This window comes from Protopterus annectens, chromosome 10.part0, assembly GCF_019279795.1.
Source record: "Protopterus annectens isolate FY-2018-M chromosome 10.part0, PAN1.0, whole genome shotgun sequence".
In the NCBI taxonomy this organism is placed as follows: domain Eukaryota; kingdom Metazoa; phylum Chordata; order Ceratodontiformes; family Protopteridae; genus Protopterus; species Protopterus annectens.
In genome coordinates, this window is record NC_056744.1 from 1,127,439,583 (window position 1) to 1,127,460,662 (window position 21,080).

Sequence of the window (21,080 nt, forward strand, 5' to 3'; positions counted from 1 at the left end):
CTGTTTGTTTTTGCCCCCCCCCCCACAATTCCTACTGACTATCTAGCTGGTTGCTGCAGTCTCAAGACATACGTTTCCCGCAGTGTGAGAAACAATTTCCATACCCCCATCTTGCTGACAGCCATCGGAGGATTTTTGCTATGCAGCTCTAATGTTACTGTGCCTGTCATATAACTATGTAAGCATGTAGGATAGGGCTCACAGTGGATATAGCGTGAGATTAGGGTGGTTGGTACAATGGGTATAGCATGGGATTAGGGTGGGGCTTGCAATGGGAATAGAATAGGATTAGGGCGGGGTTTACAATGAGTATATCATGGGATTAGGGTGGGGCTTCCAATGGAAATAGCATGAGATTAGGGTGGTTCGTACAATGGGTATAGCATGGGATTAGGGTAGGGTTTGCAATGGGAATAGCATGAGATTAGGGTGGGGCTTGAAATTGGAATAGCATGGGATTAGGGTAGGGTTTGCAATGGGAATAGCATGGGATTAGGGTAGGGCTTGAAATGGATATAGCATGGGATTATGGTAGGGTTTGCAATGGGAATAGCATGGGATTAGGGTGGGGCTTGAAATGGGTATAGCATGGGATCATCACTCACTTCCAAAGTGACACAGCCCTCCCTCAGGCAACCCTGCTCCTGTCAAATAGATGAGTCCTTATGCATCCCCTATCTGCACTTGGAATTCATTAGCAGGATATGCAACCCATGACCTAACCCATGACCTTACCTTGAGGAGAGGTGAGCAGGCATCACCACTTAACTCTTGCCCCTCTGCAGGTGGCTCCTCCAGTGTCTGATCTGTTACCTGAATCCAAGTTGGCTGGATCGTAGTCAGGGCACCATTGGCCTATACCATAGATCCAGAATATCTCTGTGCCTTTAAAGCAGGATGCTGTCGCTTGTTGTCTAATTCCACTGGGGACTGTCACCTCCTCCATAGAGTTAAAAAAAATCTCCTTAGCAGGTGAGTATACTCAAGGAAACATTCTTCAAACCCAAAGCAACACTACCTCATATTCTGAGTTTAAAATTATTATAAATTCAAACCATACCTCTCAACTTCTTTGGTCAAGGATTCTGGACAAATCGAAAAATAATGGAGGGACAAAAGCCAAAATCAGGGACAGTTTCTAAATATTACACTAATTCACTTTAAAAATTAATAGAACAACAGGTTTTGTATCAGCATACATTTTTTAAACAATAAAAGGCATGAAATGGTAATACTATTATTAATTATGAATTAATAAAAACTGTCTTTCGGCTTTTAGGGATCGCCACAGCTAATGATTGGCAGTAGATTTTTACGTGCTGGCTTTCCGGGCCAAACGTACAACCTTCAATGAAGGAACGCCCATTCACACATGTCGACACATAGAAGACGCCCTAACTGAGAATCGAATGTGCAATATCTAACTGTGAGGCGACAATGCTACCGCAGCACCACCACCGCACAGTTATTATTTAATGTAATATAAAATAATATAATATAATAATATTATTATATTATTACTTATTGACTAACAGTAATCCTCAGTGATTTACCAGAAAATCAAACATTTATAAGGGACAGGGCAAAGAATATGAGACAAAATCACAGATGTTTGGCAAAATTCTGAACAGTTCCAAGTTATGATTTTCAATTATATTCAGCCTCTGAGAATCAGCATTAATCATTCCCATGTGAAAATAACATTTCCTTAAGTTCACAGTTATATTTAGCATCCGAGTTTCAGCACTGTCCACTTCCTTACACATCAAATATGCCTCTGCTCCTTGGAGCTTAACTGTAGCACTGCTATGTGTCAGTGCATTCGCTGATCAGTTAAACTAGACTCCCTAGCTTTTTTATTATTTTGGCACATTTTCAAAATGACATAGATGCGATCTCACACACTGAACCATACTAGCTGTACTGTGCTTACCTGCCCCCAGAAGACGATGTACACCCAAGTTGTGAAATCACTTTCAATGCAAGAGCTAAACTTTTTTATCACTTTGTATTGTGAGGTAACCCTGTAACATGGTAAAGTTTAAAATGTCTCAGAAAGTAGTCATTGTTCTTGTGGCTTGCAAGTAAACTAAATAAAACAAAATTAAATTATAGTGACTGCTAATATTTGACGTCTGAACTGAACCTTGTAAAAGCAGACTCTTAATATTCATATCTTTCAGTTATTTAACCCAAAATGTACAATAAAACAATATACTGAATAGGACTGCCACCAGTTTTTTCCCATGCAAGCCTTTCTTTCACGAAACACACTACAACTATCATGATCTTTAGCCCTAATAGTGATTATTAGGAATGTTATCATGAATGTGGTGTAGACATCTAAAACCCGATTTTTATTTATTGTTGTTCTTTAGTCATTTATTTGAGTCCAACTCTTTAAGACCTCAAGGACTTCAGCACATTAGATTTATTGTTCATTAGATTCTTCTTTAAGTTCTTTCTAATTCTTAAATATTACTTCAGTAATGCTGTCTGTTCATCTTAGCCTGTGCCTTCCCTTCTTCATTTCCTTTGATCTTTTCCAGTGCCAGTGCCTTGTGGTCAAAGTGCCAAGGTTTGCAAATTTAGCAGAAGTGTGGTGTTGACTTAAGTATTTTTTTATGATTGTTTTTACTAACACGTAGTATTCATAGAGCATTTTATGCGTGACAGTTGTGATTTCTTGACTTGAAGCCAGCTTTTTGCAAGCAGAGAATAAATGCCACAATACCGTTATGAAATTACATTGCGGAAATGTTTAATTGTCGGAGATTCATTGTAATTCCTTGTCTTGTTTAATTCTACTTGCTCCCAAGTGAATCCCATCATTGTTATTTGCATAGCGTTTTCCAGTTCTTTGAGTTAAATGCTCATCCTTCTAGCACTTTCTTCACTCAGTCTAGACTTTTCTACCTGTCCGTAGTTTCTGTTACATTCTTCCGCTATCTTAGCCATGATCTTGCTGCTTTGACTCATAATTAGGACTGTAATTCTGTCAAAAATATCTTTTTAGGGAGGTTCACGGTATAGCCTTTACAGAGTGAGAATTAATTCTGATGTGATCCAGCGCACTGGCAGTAGGCAAAATTATTAATGCTGAAACATGTACTGAGTATTTAAATGATGAGGCATGATACTAAACCTAATATTTTCACTCAGAGTTTTAGTTTTTAAAAGAGTACTGAAGCACACATGCTTTGGACTAAGTACTAGGAGATCAGAGTGATGTATGAGAGCAGAGAAAACACCGCCTCATTCTCTAAGTCTATTACCTCTGAAGTTGCACAAATGCAGGGGAAAGAGACACGAGTTAAGAAAACTTACCTTCTTTACTTACTCTTAGCAGACAATACAGACAGCAATGCATAGCCATTCCACAGCTGATTCAATACAGTGATGATATCAGCAAGTTTTTGTTTAAAGATACATAACACTTAAGTGTCATCAAAATCTAAAATGGTAATGTGTAGTGTTTCCCCTGTCACTACCACAAAGGGCTACAAAATCAATGTAGTATAAATGCATGAATGTGCACGTTGGCAAAGTGGTCAGTGTTACTAGTTCACAGAGCTTGTATCTCTGGTTCAGTTCTCACTGAGGTAAATTTTATATGGACTATGTCCATATTCATTGCCTTCATGTCTGTTTTGTCTATGATTGTTTTCTGCATCCCAAAGACATGCTGACAGGTGAAATGGAATCTTTTTATCACCTGTATATGCTTTTTTCCTGGTTATTTTTGAAACCATGTGTTTCTTTGCTCCAACAATTCCACCTGTTGCAGAAACAAGAACTGTCCAAAGGGGTTGTCATTCAGGCATCCATGAAAGTACTTTGTGCTCTCAGTGACATCCAAGCAATGACAACATTTGAGTGGTCCATCCCCACCCCCTGGGCAGGATGACATACTTACCCCATTGCTCCCATTCCACTATGGGGCTAAAAGAAGCATGTCACTCTGGTGGCCTACAAAGTCCTGCCCTCTGTGTTACTGCCCTTCCTCTGAGGGATATTAACAGTATCATCAGCCAAATCCATTCCTACTCCCATCCAGGATGGGCCTGCCAATCCTCACTGCCAGTGCTCTCACGCGCTAAAGCTGCTAATTGAACTTAAGTAGCCTATTCCATAATCAGGGCGTTATCCCTCTACATCACTGGCAATGGAATTCAGTTGCCTATAGCCTGTACTGCATGTGTGTGTGCTTGTGTGCATGCATATGTGTGTGTGTGTGTGTGTGTGTGTGTGTGTGTGTGCATGCTTGTGTGTGTATGTGTATGCATATCGTTTGATGAGCTGACATGCACTAAGAATTCATTCTCTGCTTTACACCTATACACCCATACACCCGTTGCTTATTGGATACTTTCCAATTCCCCTGTCACCCAGACTAAGATAAAGAATGAATTAGATGATGAATAAAGGAAGGAAATGAATGCCTTAAATTATGCAGTCAGTTATTAGAGCTTTGATTTGTGCTACACACATAACACATAGTTACCAACTGTCTTTGTTGCTGAACAAGTGAATGAATGCATCTATAAGATGATGCACACACTCATTTGTTATTGTATCTAGCAGTTCCTCGAACCACCACAAGGAACTATCCACTGGCTGTAGTACTGCATAAATAAATGATTGATATAGGTACAATTCAGGGTTGCCACCCCTCCGTTTTATTTCCGGACTATCCGGAAATCAAAATGATTCTCCGGTAGTCTGGAAAACACTGCACAAACTCTGGTATTCTGTTTCAAAACGGAAACAGACTATCAGAGTTTGTAAATCGGCTGATTTGCTATGCTTTTTTACAGAAAAGCATAGTAAATCAGCCAAAAGCAGGCAGCAGGAACGAAAACAGAAGGAGTTTCCCACCGAGTGATGTCATTGTGATGTCACAAAATGGACGTAATGTGGTCGGGAGAAGGGATGGGATGGCCGGGGTTACTGGTGATGCAAGGGGTGTGGCTTTACTCTGGGTTTAGCCACAAAGGAAGGTGGCAACCCTAGTACAATTGTATTCATTATAGCTGTCAGCATTTCATGGCTATCTGCTGACAATAGTACAGGATGAATGAACTAATGAATGAGATGGTTCACACCCTCATTAATAATCTCAACCAGCATCTCCTGCCCCAACAGAGAGAGCTGTTGGGGTCCAAATGGAGAGCTGAGGAAATTAGCAAGCAAAGGAGAGTAGTACTGCTGGAATTGAATACATCCTCAAGTCTTGGTGTGTTCATTCAAGAGGTGGACCCTGTTTTTACAAAATCCCACCAAGATTACACTGATATGAAGATTGTGTTTTGTATCCTAGAACATGGTCAGAAGTAAGTTAAAGAATAAAAAAGACAGCTGTGTGCACAGATCCCAAGATAAAAACTAGCCAATGCTGGTAGGCACACTGGGGCCAGGAGTGGAAACAAAAATGACAGTGTAGAATCCTCAAGACACAGGAACATTCCTACAATGGGAATAGGCCAGGCTCAGGGGAAGGATGGCCCCGATGGTGTAGAAGGAAGTAGTTGTCCATGAAAACCATAAAAACTGACAGACCAAAAAAGAGTCATAAAGATATCAGAGTGGACTACTGAGGATAAGAAATAAATTATATTTTTGTTACTATTATACAAGAAGCCCAGTATTTCTGGATAGAAAATATACAAAAAGATTAAGAGAGAAATTAGAAGAAAGAAAAATACTTGCACAAGAAACCGTCAAAGGCTTCAAATGCAACTTTGTGTTAATTTATTTATTTATTGCATTATTTATTAACTGGGAAAGTCCACTGGGCCTAAAATGAACCCATTTTCAGTGGAAGCCCAGGAAGAAAAGCTCCACAATAATTACATACACTTAATACATATAAAATCTTAATACACATAAAAATAACAAGCAGTAGCTTTACAATCATAATAGGCGTGCATACTAACACACAGTGTAAAATACATCTGTAAGGATCATAGCAGAGGGAAGTTAAATTCCGTGTAAGGATAGAGGGCTAAGGAGAGAAAGAAGTATAGCTAATGATCCAGAAGTAGTAGGTAGGCAGAGAGACGAGAAAGGAGATGATAGTAATAGAAAAATTAAAGGTGACGCACAAGAAAGATAAGTCAGGGATTGGGGTGGTTTATTTGGGTACAGGAACATAACTAATGAGAGAATAGTTGTAGTTTGAGTGATTTTTTAAAGAGGACAGGATTATAGATAATCCTGAGTGCAAGGGGAGGATTGTTCCATGTCTTCGAGACAGTATAGGAATACAACATTTGGCTGGCTGATAACTTGGGTTTCTTGATAGACAGTAATATTTTGTTTTCTGACCTGAGGTACATGGTCAGTATGGAGGAGAGGGAAGGACCAGTTTTTGTGTGATAGATGAGCTTATGAGCTGTAGTTAATTGTAGAAAAGAGAGATAGTGTGGGAGTTCTAGCCAATTTAGTTGAAGCAGAGAGGAACAATGATGGGTAGAAAATTTTACTTTAGTAGCAAATTTGGCGACTTTGTTGTAGCAAGAGTCAAGCTTTGTTCTCAAGGAGAACTGAAGATTGATCAAGATGGGAACACCGTATAGCAAAGTAGGAAGCAGGAAGGAAGAGGCCAGGGCTCTTTTAGCAGAGAGGCTAAGAAATAGTTGTGTCTATATAGGGCATCCAGTTTTTGGAAGGTTTTTTTTGATGTTTCTGTAGATGTGAAAGTCGAAAGTTACATTGTCATCAATGATGACACCTAGCAATTTGATACTAGGGACAACTTCAATGATGTTCATAAATACAACAGATTCATAAAATACATTATATAGACCAAGAAACCTTAGGTTGTTTGGAAAAAGAAGCAAATGAGGAAGTGCAAAAATGTAAAGAACAAAATCAGAATTTTTTTGAAATGTGTTAAAAACAACATGGACATGGGAAAGAAAAAGAGATCTGATATGGTGCAGTATTTATCCAAATAATAACGCTAAACTAATCAATACAAAAAAGCAGCTCTACAGATATTTGAAGAGAAATATAGGCAAAGACACCCAGATATGGAGAATTTCACAATATAAAAAATAAGACCACCAAGGAGGAATGTAGAAATGAAGGTTAGTAAAGTAGAAGTTAAACAAATAGAAGCTGAAGTTTTAGAATACCTGTTAAGTGAAGGATTTAGTATAGAATATCTAGCATGGAATATGTCACAGCATGGTGGAACAATGAGTCCTCAACGTGAGGAGAAACAGAAGGAGCAGGAGACATGTGAAGAAGAAATATGGACATGGGAAAGAAAAAGAGATTTAATATGGTGCAATATTTATGCAAAGGAGAAAACAAAACTAATCAATACAAAAAAGCAGCACCAAAGATATTTGAAGAGAAATACAAGAAAAAGACTCCAGATATGGAAAATTTTACAATACAAAAAAAGGAAACAAAAGGGGGAAGTACAAAAGAGAATTACTAAAGGGGAAGTTAAAGAAATAGAAACTGAAGTTATGGATTACCTGCAAAGTGAAGGATTTAGTGTAGAATATCTAACTCTGGTAACATCAACATGATAGAACAATGAGTCCCCAAATTAAGGAGAAAATGGTGGGATGGGATGCATCTGATCAGCTGATGTATGCAGATACTTTAGAGCCTTCAGTAGGAAACCAGTACAAAAGTACAATTGGAGTTTCCCAGCAAGGGAAGAAGCAGGAAACAGTGGCAACTCTGATGCAGTCAATGTTGTGGAGTGATAGGCCAGTATGTTCCCATAAGAAAGAGCAATGGATGGCACAGGATGAATATGTCATAGGAAGATGTCCTGAAACTTTCTGTAGAATGCCTGCAGGAAATGGAGAATGTGCCCTTAGTTTAGAAGAAAATGATCTATAGGAAGAGTTGTTTGATTTAATAGAGATGGATAGACATATTAAAATCAATGAAGGAAATAGATTACAGAAAGTCACCAAAAATGTTAGAAGTTTGACAAAACAAATGAACACAGTAATCAAGGCTATTCACAGAAATTCATGTGATATAGCAGAAGTAAATAGGCTGCATTACTGTTCAGCTAAATTAATAACAGATAAAGTTTTACCCCAAAAACAGAGGGCAGTAAGAGAAAAGAAGGAAAGAAATCACATGCCATCATGGAAGTATCAGATAGAGAAAACTATAAGGCAATTAAGACAAGAAATGCCACTGTTAGAAGAGTACAGAAGAGGGAACAGATCAACAAAAATACTTAGAAGGATAAAAGCAACATACAGTATCAGAACAGACCAGGATCTATTGTACACTATTGCAAATAATAAACTAAAGATATCAACACAGGCAGAAAAACTTAGAAGATATGTAGATAAATATAAAGGAAAAGTACAAAATAAGCAATTCATTGATGACCCAAAAAAGATTTATAGAGAATTGGGAAAAAAAGGCAAAAGGAGTACAAATACCATCAAAAAAGAAGAAATTGACACATTTTGGAGAAATATCTATGAAGACTGCATGGAACATAACGAAGATGCTGAATGGATAGAAGAAGTAAAGGAAATAGTAAGAAGTTCAGCTGTACAGGAAATGAAATGGGATGAGATAACAGCCAGAGAAACTGAAACAAAATGAAGAAATATTCTCATTTTGGAAAATCCCAGACCCAAACGCAATACCTAACCTCTGACTAAAAGAATTAAGATATTTACATGAAGATTTAGCCCTGAGTAAGAACAATTTATATGTGCACCCTGAACAGACACCACCCTGGTTAACAACAGAAAAAACGATACTCCTCTTTAAGAGTGAACCTACAAGCCATCCTAAAAACTATAGACCAATAACTTGCCTACCGATGATGTATAAACTACATACTGGAACTGATGCTGACAGAGTTTATAGTAATTTAGAAGAAAACTCAGTCATGGCAATAGAAAAAAAAAGGCAACAAAAAGTCATATGGAACAAAGGATCATTTGTTGTTAAATAAAGTCATAATGGACAATTGTAAGAATCTAAGTATGACATGGATAGATTACAAAAAAGCATTTGACACCATGCCACATTCATGGATAAAGGGCTGCTTACAATGTATAAGATACAGCCTATATTGATCAATTACATTACAGTGACCATGAAACAGTGGCAAACCACTCAGCAGCTAAGCCATGATAAAGACAAATTATTATCCCAGGGATACAAATTCCTATGGGAATATTTCAGTGTCACCACTACTCTCTTATCTTGCCCTTAACTCATTAAGCTGTCTACTTAACAGATTAGGCCATGGTTACAATTTGGTTCCCAGAAAACAACCAAGTCTAAAGACTTCTCATCTTCTTTTTGTGGATAATTAAAACTGCATAGTTCATCAGAGGAGGAGCTGAAAGCACAACTGCAAATGCTCAAAACTTTCTCAGATAATATAATAATGTAATTTGGTCTTGATAAGTGTGCAAAAACAACCTTCAAAGCAGGAAAGCTGCAGCACCAAGAAAATATCAGACTGCGACAGGAATGTGATATAAAAGAAATTGATAAAGAGGGAGTGTATAAATATTTGGGAAATGATGAAGGATCAATAGGAAATAAGGAACAAATGCAAGTAAAACTTAGCAAGCAATATTTTAGAAGACAAAAATTAATACTGAAATCAACCCTGACATCTAGGAACAAAGGCCAAGCTATAAACCAATTTGCTCTCCCTGTTCTAACTTACAGTTTTGGGGTGATTGATTGGTCCCAAAAGGTATTGGATCAGTTGGACAGGAATCAAATGACTTATACAAATCTTTGTCTACCAAGATTATATATTCTCTGTTCTGAATGAGGTATGGGCATTCTTGAAATTGATTACACGTATAGATCTGCAATCATAGGACTGCATACATATCTGTTGACGTCTCAAGATCCAAACATAGTGAACATTTTAAAACATGAAGAGAATAAGTACAAGATGACTTCCCTGCTTAGTTTAGCAGAAGCATGTTGGTGTCAAGCAGGAATGGAAATCAAACCAGAAATAGACAAAAATCAGGCAGCAACTGAATGTGCCAAAAAAACAAAAGAAAGAATATTAGGTGAAAGATCAGACGAGAAGGCAAGAAATGTGGAAAGGGTATAAATATAGTTGCAAGTACAGAAAACTCATAGAACAACCCCATGTCAATCATGATCTGACTCAGGAATGAATAAGGAAAGGTGAATTTCAACCAAAAGATGAAAGATTAATATTGGCAACCCAGACTAGTGGCCTATGTACACATTGGTTTACAAAGTCCACTGAACATGTTGGAGAAACAGACAAATTCAGGTTTTGTAAAGTAAATTTGGGAATAGTTGCACATCGTGTTGCTGGGTGTTATACACTAATAGCAGAAGGCCTGTATACTGAAAGGCATAATTATGTGGCATGACTGTTGCATTGGGGATTATGCAAACATTACAATACTGAAGTAACTGAGAAGCACTGGAAACACAAGCCACAAAGTATTATAGAAAATGATGAAGTTTATATCACATGGGATCACCCATTGCCAACAATTTAAAAAATAGATGCAAGAAAAACATATGTAACAATCCATGAAAAGAAGACAAAAGTAGCATTGATCGTTGAAATTGCTACAACCTGTAATTACAGTGGCTAACATCAAGAGAAACACAAAGTCATAAATTACCATGATTTGCAGGCAGAAATGAGGGCAATGTGGAAAAGGGATAACTTTTCTCACCCAAGTGTCCAGAACATGTGGCTGTAAATCTGATGACACCACTACAAGTTTAATAATTAGCTGTGGGCCTAAAGTACTTTGGCACCAGGTATACCTATAAGAAACCTAGTGTTCATATATGATGTTTTTATGGATAGTTCATTGCTGGTATAGAAGTCCAATAGCAATTTGCCATTCAGGATTATCGCTAGCAATCCATGATTCACAATCCTTTCCTTCCAGGTATCTCCCTCATACACTACAAGAATGTTATGGTCTTCCAGAAGGACCGCAGATTCAGTAAGTGGTTCCCTACTGAACACCATACCCAAGGTCTCTAAAAAATCTGAATACTCTGCTAGCCTGATCTGTTTTATTAGTCCAATTTTTCTTGGGTAAATTTACTCATATCACAGAGCTCCTATTAGCATAGTTGTAAAATCCCAAGTGTGCATGTGTGTGTATGATATGTAAATAAACAGACACACACATACATTTTATACACACACACACACACACACACACACACACACACACACACACACACACACACACACACACACACACATATATATATATATAGAGAGAGAGAGAGAGAGAGATCTTTTGTCAAATTAGGTTTGATTGAGGAACATTAATTTGTACCCGATGTAGTGAAATTAGACTATGGGGGGGGGGGGATTTGTCTCCTGCTGGACCCCTGTTAAAGACTGTCATGGAATTTCATTAAATTCATTAAGTTAACATAGAGTAGATGCAATAAAACATACATTAATCAATACCAGCTTGAGTACCTGACATGTAATAAATATATATTTATAGAGAGAGAGAGAGACAGAGAGAGAGAAAACACCAAGAAAATATGCTATCATGCACTGTAATGAATGTCTGAATGAGCCCAAGGATAGTGTCTCAGATTGTGTGTGTGTGTGTGTGTGTGTGTGTGTGTGTGTGTGTGTGTGTGTGTGTGTGTGTGTGTGTGTGTGCATGCGTGCACACGCACAAGTGCACACATGCACACTACAGACTTGTTTATTTGCCAATATTTCATCTATCACCATGCAAAGGTACTATCGGCTTGCAGAAATGAATAAAGGAGTGAAGATTTATGATGCTGTAAATAACAGACACAGTACTGCAGACACATACAGACTCACAAACACACTTACCCATTAGTGAGCAGTTCATTTGACAACTATTGACATTTATTAACTATCTGAAGTAACGAATGACTGAGGGATGTGTGCATCACATAGAACACCAAATCCCTCTTTCCTGTATTCAGTAGTGCAGTGTGACACAGACAAAAGAAATCTGGCACCTTTTGGCTGCATAGTGTCACTAACTGATGATAAATGTGTGGATGAAACATCATTTTCATGTGCTATTAGATGAGACTGTTCTCTCACTGCTTTACCAGGAGAGTATGGGACTCTTTTTCTATTTCTGGAGATTGAGGAAATCACAAAAATGGAGGGATTGTTATGCTACCAGGAGTTAAAGGCGGTTCTGTTATGGAGAGGTTGGTGAGTGGGGATTGGACTACCATCTAGTAAGAGTGCCTTTGTTTGTAATTGCTGGGCTGTTATGTAATCCAATGGAGCCTTTGATAGTAGTTAATCTACTGACCATCAGGCTTTGAACTCACTTCAAGTAAAACTGATTAAAAAAAAAGTATTGTTTCCATAAAAAGTCTCCACGGTATCTTGCTTCCATAAACAAGTAATGGCAGGTGGAATATACTTCATACTGCATACTCTCAAATTTCATATCACATATTCATCTCATAGTTTCATATTTAGTTTAAAGAGACAAACAGAAGTGGAGGATGTAGAATTCTGATAGCATTTATATGTATCCAGTATAAAAATTGGTTTGCTTTGACAGAATTCATATCTGATTATATAATACTGACATTCTTGCATAATGAAATAACACTTTATTTCTGCAGTCATGATTGCGAAGGGAAATAAAATTATTTGAGTCATTAATTAACTGATAAGCTTGGAATATATGGAGGTGATGTCAATTTTACATATGAGTACATGCTGTGCAGTTTTTCTTTTCATTTTGAAACCAGGTTATACAAAATATAGTGTATACCTTCTCAAGTAAAGCTGTTGATTTCACAGATGGAATAATATCTTGCAACATCTCTAGCCATCATAATATGTGACCCTCCATCACAGTTTAGTTTCAGAATTGTCTTTAGTGATTTCAGTGGATATTTAATTTAATTTTTATGGTTTGGCTCATCATAAGCATATCATAAAGTATGAAACATAAACTTTATCCATTTGTAGAATTCACTTTATATAGTAGTTCAGGATCTAGTGAGTAAATGCACAAAAACCCAAGCAAGTAATACATCAAACTTCGGAGTATGTAAAGCATTAAGAAGCACATTCCTCTAGGGTAAAATAATTTTGCAGTTGAATGGTTCAGGGCTCTTCTTCATTCTTACAACTTTGATTTTATTCAAGAAATAATTTTTCAGTTTTCAAATGTGGTTGTTTTTTTATAAATGACACTATACCATAAATGCAGAGCACCTAAGCTTATAATAAGAAAAGCACAAATTAGTCATATTAAAGTGGTTTCTTTTAGGTGTCAAAATTACTCCAGTTCCCATTAAATCTTTGCATATTAGTATACTGTTGTTGTTGACTTTTGGCTGCTAATGTAAAAATGTGATTTATGCTTGTATTATGATGTTCAAAAACATTTGCAGTGCCTACCAAAAGAAATGCAATACCAGAACTTTGATCAGAGCTTTACTGGGATTCGTTTATTTTTTTATATGAAAAAAAATGGTTGCAATGAAAGTGTCATTGTCTGGTACCTATAAATAAGCATATTTTGTTGTTTCACATTATTCAGTAATGAGAGTGAATTGAGAAAATGTCAACACTGCATGATATTTTATATTTATAATTTTAGAAGAAGTACTGTGCAGGGACTTACCTGTAGCAAATTTAACTCGTTAACATTTCTGGAATGTCACAACCATAGCAGAATACAATAGTCCTTACATCCCAGAGTATTTCCTAGAAAATAAAATTTCATAGTTTAAACTAAGAAAATGTAAGCATCTTAAAGCCAGTAAATTTTATTAAAAAGGTTCAAGCAGCAGTGTTATCAGTTGTCTTCATTATATTGATAATATTATATTCACAGTGATTGCATTGATACTCTAATATATTACATGTCCATAAACCCAAAATTATATTTTTCTTTGCAATTTTACAAACAACTTTTCGTATCCATGAAACTGCGGAACCTAGACATACAATATTATTACTTTTGTTTGACTGGTTGTAAGCTTTTACATGACGGCTACAAATCTTTTCCTGAGTGCTTGTTTTTAAGATATGTATGGAAATATGAAGAGTTATGCTTATATGAATAATTAGCAGTATATAGTGATATAAATAACAGTATCTTAGAACTACAAGAAAGCACATTTTGTATGCCATAGTAGCATGACAAGGAAGTAAAGCACAATACGTTACTACGTCTTCTAAACTAAATGGACAGTTGACTGCAGTCAGTGATTAATATGATTCTGTATTAAAGCACCATTGCCAATGGTATCACACACATACTGACCTCACAGAGATAGCAACCCTGTTAGTGGATAGGTATGGTGAAAATTTCACTCCCTTATCCCCTCCTAACTTACAACAAACCTTCCTCCAAACTTCCCTCCCACCCTACATTTCTGAAGAGCAGGTCCTTAAAGACTTGTCCAAGGCAAAACACACAGCCTCTATGGGAACAGATGACATCCCAGGCTGTCTTATAAACAGGATAAAACATGAACTATCATCACTACTAAGTACCCTTTTCAGTCATAGCCTAACCACAAGATTTGTTCCTGTGGAATGGAGAACAGCAACAGTTATTCCCCTACACAAAGATGACCTAGCAATAGACCCAGGAAATTACAGACCCATAAGCCTGACCAGTGTCATCTGTAAGACCATGAAACGTATTATTGTGGATATCATAAATAAAGAAATAGGTGACCTCCAAAGCTTGGTCCCACCCAATTCGGCTTGTGAAGGACAGATCCTGCCTGTTAAATCTGGTGGATTTCTTTGAAAATGTGACCAAGGCCATTGATGAGGGCAGATCTGTGCATACAGCATGCCTCAACTTGGCAAAGGCTTTCGACACACTCCCACATTCAGGCATTACCAATAAACTTAGCAAACTGAATGTAAACCCCTTTGTTGTATGATGGGTTGCCAAGTGTCTCATAAACTGGACACATACTATCAGAGGGGGTGACTCCACATCAACCAGCAGACCTGTTACCAGCAGGGTGCCACAGGGGGTCAGTGCTGGGTTCCCTACTGTTGGTATATACTTCTCAGAAGTTCAGGTCAAAAGTAAGGGGCTGTAGCTGACCAAGTTTGCAGATGACTGCAAACTAGATGCAATCATTGAATCCCCAAATTATGTCAGTATGCTCCAGGACTGTGTCATGCAGACCAACGACTCATGTATTATTCATGGTATTCAACCAAATGCAAAGAAATGCACCATTCTCTTTGGCACAAAAAATGTCCCTTCACACTATCAAATCAACTACAATACCCTAAGTACATATGAAGTGGTAAGGGACCTGGGATCACAAGTTGACTGTGTCCTTAACTTCGACCACCATGTGTCTACTGTAGTAAGGAAAGCTTTCTATGTAGCACACTTGATTAGTAAAGGCATCACCTTGAGTACAAAAGAAGTTATAACCACCCCATACTCAGTACTTTTCCATCCCATAATTGAGTATAATGCACTGTGTGCGATGTACCATACTAAGTACCTGCAGGAATTGGATTGACCTCAGAGGTTTCTAACAAAGAAGATCAAGGGGTTCCAGCATGTGGCTTATACAGACTGACTAAAGTCCCTGTCACTATACTCTGTATCATATAGTCTTCTTAGGCGAGACTTATGCCTGACCTACAGAGCAATCCAAGACCAAAACCTAATGAACTTGCTGCATATCCATAAATCAAACTGAAATAGGGTACACATTCCAGGGACCTAAATATGGCCTGCGACTTAAATAGGACAAGCTGGAAGGACAGATTTATCTCCCAGTGGCTGCCATGTCTTTGAAGCAAGCTACCAATTCATGTGACACAGAGCACCCTTATGACACTTTTCAAGAGGATCCCAAGTGAGTGGATGGGGCAGCATAAATTCTTACTGGAGATAGCATCCACAACCCTCCTGGACAAGGGCAGTCATTACTAAATGCACTCTTGGGTACTGACTAGTGTTCCTATGGTATTATATTGGGATGAAATGGCTAGGCTTAAAATGACCTCCGGGTCAATAGTCTAGTAATCTCTTATGACCCTGTGATCCTATGATTTAACTACCAGCAAATTTGTTAAATTCTATTCAGTAAGTGTTGTAATATTTGTTCAGTGCAAAAAATATAATATTGTGCCTGGATATAAAACCTGCCCAGGGATTCATTAACATTGTGGCTGCATCACAGCCAAGCCAACACTATTTACCTTCCCAGAGAGAGACAAGCAGTAATGCTAATCAGATATGAGCACCAGTGTGCTTGACAAGGAGCCTATCATCATGGCACAGTAAGAAGGACCTTTGCCTAGATCGTGGTAGGCCACCTCTAAGCTGCATTGAAATACATGCAGGTGAGTTAAACAATGATTGTATATGAGCACCCCAGTATTGAGGACCTCCACCTGTCACATCCAATTACTATACCTTGTATTATATTTGTTCACCAAGTTATCACTGCATGATACATAATGGTATTCACATTAACATAATGTATACTTCATTCGATTAGAACCCCTGCCTGCCAAAATCACAGTCTGTTGAACTTGTACTAGCTACCAATGCCACAGATGACATTATACAACAGTTGTTAGAAATCACTCCTTTAAATGGAGTGTTGCAACAGTGTGGAAGACTGAAAAATGAATACTGTTAAACAGACTCTAGCAATCAGGGGTCACAACCCTTCAAGTACCTTAATGGCAAGATGAGCATTGCTGCATCTGTTCAATAACCCATGGAAGGTTTTACAGTTAAACTACTCGTGCCAGATTATGCTTATATCATTACTGTTTTCTGTTGTGCATCAAGGGGAAAGCTCACATGCTCAGTTATCATTAAAACATTAGCGAGATATTGATGTTTCTAACATTGACACAAGGCACACATTACTAGAATGAAAACCATGTCTGTGTAAGTGATATGTTCTAGATCAATTCAGTATCATCTGAAGATACAGAAGAACTTATACTAAATGTGTCTAATGACACACACTTAAAGGGAACATTCAAAAGGGATATCACAAAGGTGATAAAATAGGGATTGAGCAGGACAGAGTTGTGTGAAAGGGTAAGATATAACTGAATGAAGTGCAACCCATGCCTTTCATAGTTATATACTCCATATCAGTGGATAAACTGGGGTTGCAAGTAAGGCTGTATGTATGGGGGTCATAACTGAAACAAAATATTTCAATTTTTATTTCTTTATCAGTCTGCAAATGTAATACAGCTGTTGAATGGAAGACATTTGTAAACTGAGAAGAATAATGTGGAATAGCCTAGTAATCTCCTAAGACCCTATGCTCCTACCCACTATCAGATCTAGAGAAATCACAAATGTTTTTGTGGTTGTGCTACTTACGAGCATGGTACCTCAAACATACAAATAACTTCCTATTCACTCCTGAGAAGCCACACTGAACGTTACCAAATGATATCATGAAAAAGCATGCAGTTCTGCACTATTTTGTTCCAAGTGCTTAATCATGTCTGTCTGTCCTTACTGAACTTCAAGGTTTCCGACTTCATTAGCAGTTCTGTCTTCACGTGACCAACAAATGAATACTTAATTTCACAGTCCCTCTTCATATATGAACCCGTGATAGTCTTGTTGAATTGAATTTCAATAATTTCAATAGATTACATGAACAGCATAGTAATAAAATTAATTATGCATATTTTATCTGTATATTGGTCTGAAAAATATTTATAGTTAAGATGGTGAAGTAAATGCACACACACACACACACACACACACACACACACACACACACACACACACACACACACACACACACACACACACACACATTCACTTATAATAAATCAAAAATATATAGCCTAACTTTAAATATATGAATTTTGTGATAATAGTTAAACAGTATGAACACAAAAGCAAGCATATATTCAGCTGTGTATAATCTTGATAGCTGAGTATTTTAATTTAATTTTTTTTAATTAATTGACAATATTTGGAATATTTAACCTCATAGTTTCAATCAAATCTTTTACAATCCCTGGTTTTGTTACTCCACTCAGACTAGCAGCTTTATGAGTTTGTTTATACATCTGTTCATCTGGTAGTTTTTAGAAGTGCTTCTGCTGTAGATTTGCACATTAGTGCTTTGTGCATAGAATGTACTTTCACCATAGCTTACATCTATAATTTTTCACCAAGAGCAGATTTCACAGACATTTCTTTGCTTATTCTATTTTCCCTTCTCTTAAAGCAGAATAATTGTTTTTCTTATTTGTCATAGTAGATATTTTTGTTTTTGCTGTCTTCCCCTTGACAGTTCTGTTGCAGTTTGCTTATTCCCATGTATAAGTAAGGAAGACATGTGAGGAGTTTTGACCTGAGATGCTGGCCCATAAGTGTTTGTGCTCTTGGCAATGCAAGGACTGTAATAGGGTATTTTGCTATTCAAAGATTAATAAGTAGCATTGTTTTATGCTTTGTTCTATTCTTTTAGCTTTCATTTTGTATCGAGGATACATAAGACTGGATGCAACATATTTGATTTCACAATATCTGGCAAAAGTATGAAGCTCCTGAGTCAGAAAATGAGGACAGTTGTCACAAACAACTCATTCTGATATACTTTGCCTCACAAAGATGGATTTCAAACTGTAACCAAGGCTGGCCTTAGGTGAAATGGCACCCTAGGTAAAAGGCTTCTGGCCACTGCTCCCTCCCACCTTCACACTTTTGCTGGTGCCCCTGAATCCTTCCATTCTTATTGCTCCACACCATCCAGATAACTTTTTTCCACCTTTCCTCACATTTTATCTTACTCCAGATTTTTCATGCATCCTTTCAATATGCCTTAAGAAGCCAAAATTGCAGTGTGATCGCTGAATAAAATCAGGGTCTATGGGCTAACCCCGAAAGCTGTGGCAGTTTAGATTATCTAATGTGCATTTTAGAGTTTTTTAAAACAACATTTTCATTCAGTGATAGTCTTAACTAAGAAAAGATGAGCAGAGACAAATTAGCGATGCCTGTGGAGGGAAATGAGTAACTGCTGTTGTCTGCTCATTATAAATAAATAAATACATAAATAAATAAATAAATTGCTCTCTCAACTTCTTAGCATAAATCAGGAGCAAACCAAAAACATTGGGGAAGCAATGGCTCAAAATCAGGGAAATTTTTAAAATATTGCTGTTATATACTTAGAGAGTTGATGGCATAGTAGGTCTGCATTGCTTGCATTATCTGCAAGATATGAAGGTTGAAACTCAGATCCATCCATCCACAACCTCTTTTTCCCATTTTTACACACGGGGCCAGGGTGTCACTTCAACAGTGACAATAACCTAAAGCCAAAGTTTAGACCACTGGGTGGCTAGCCCTGCCACAGAAAATCAAATGTCTGTTGTTAATTAGGATTTTTCCAAAAAAAAAAAAAAAAAAAAAAACACATTTCTGTGATGATCCAACCAAAAATATGAGACAGACTTAAAGACATTTTGTAAAATTAGCGACAGCTGGCAGGTACTCCATTTACCCTGCAAATCTGTCCACTGTTCCTGTCTAGTTGCCTACCAAGAATAAAAAAAGAACACATACCTCCTACTCTTGATGGCTACTGCTCCTGTCCATATATTATTATATATATGTTATATTAATATATTATTATATATTATTATATACTATTTGACTCTCTTTACCCTTGAATATTTATAGGCTTTCTGCTACTTGTTATTCCATGAATCCATCAGGTAGATCATGTGACAGCAAATGAAACGAAAGATCCTCAAATTGATTGGCCTGGTCCACAGCACCTCCCAATAGGGTGCCATTCATTTGAGGGGACCTTTCCACCCCTTTTATTTGTATATTTATTTATGTATTTATTATTTAAATAAAGAAATTCCTAGTTCACCTGTGTGAGGCTTCCTATGCATGTAACTGTCCCACTGAAGGGAAGTTTTGAATAGTAATCCATACATAAGGAGGAAATATATGTTTTAACATATTCTTTATCATATCCCCAAATACTCAGTCCCAGAATATTGAATTAAGATGATTGCCAGGTTTTCTGTAAGTAGTGTTTCACTCCATTGAGACTGTCTGCATTGCAAATTAAGATAAAGTCAAAATTCGCTGGGCAGCTAAATGGACCTCAAAATGGTAAAAAAAGTAAACTTACAAGCTCTGGTGGATAGTCAGCTTCCATCTCTCTTTTTAGCTCTTTCCATTACTCTTCCACATGTCCCTATCACTACTATTACCCCTCCTCTGTAGATCACCTACCATCCACTTGAATATTACTTTTTCCTATAAATTCTACTTCTCTTTATATTACTCCAACCTATCATCTCACCTTGTATCTAAATCACCCAGCTGATGAAATCTGTTTCTTAAAACTAGTGCCCTGGCACAAAATGTTTATCAAAATTGTTAATACTGTAAAAGTTGAATAGAGTCGTGTGTGAGTTACTGCTTTATTTCTTCTTTAATTGTACTATTCATACTCTTGCAAAGATTTTGAAATAGAAATCCTCACTCTGTGTTATAGTTTTGCTAAATTACTTTTGCACTGTTACTATGCTACTTGGGAATAGTTTTCTACATGCTTATAATTTCTATCTTATTGTGCTATTTTTAGTTTATTTTTATTATTATTATTTACTAGTATATAGTGGAGCTTTTCTCCTTGGGCCTCTGCTGAAAATGGACATGTATCCAGCCAGACTAGCCCGGTCAACAAATGTAAAATAAATAAAATAAATAAAAATAAACCAAAGGTCTGACCATCTAATACAAGAAATCTTTAATAACAAAAACAAAGCTTTCAAGTCTCCAAGGCTCTTCTTCAGTGTTAAATTAATTAACCAGTAATTGGAATCACAATTTATTTAAAAAGCCATCCTGTAGAATAAAGAGCATGAATCAGATGATACTTAAAAATGGTCAGTCATATGATATGCAAAATCATTACTAAAAATATGAGTGCATAAAAATGTCTGTATAATAAATAGCCTCTATAAAAAGACATTTATAAAGCAAGTAAAGAATGCAACAAAAATGCATAAATAAGCAAAATAAATAAGTAAATAAGGAATCTGCCCA

The 21,080-nt window shown here is 37.0% G+C and overlaps 1 protein-coding gene across 1 annotated transcript in view; it reads left to right on the forward strand.

The window, feature by feature from the left end:
* Positions 1–21,080, forward strand: part of AK5 (adenylate kinase 5) — a 656,899-nt gene that overhangs the window by 542,201 nt on the left and 93,618 nt on the right. The window lies entirely within an intron of this gene.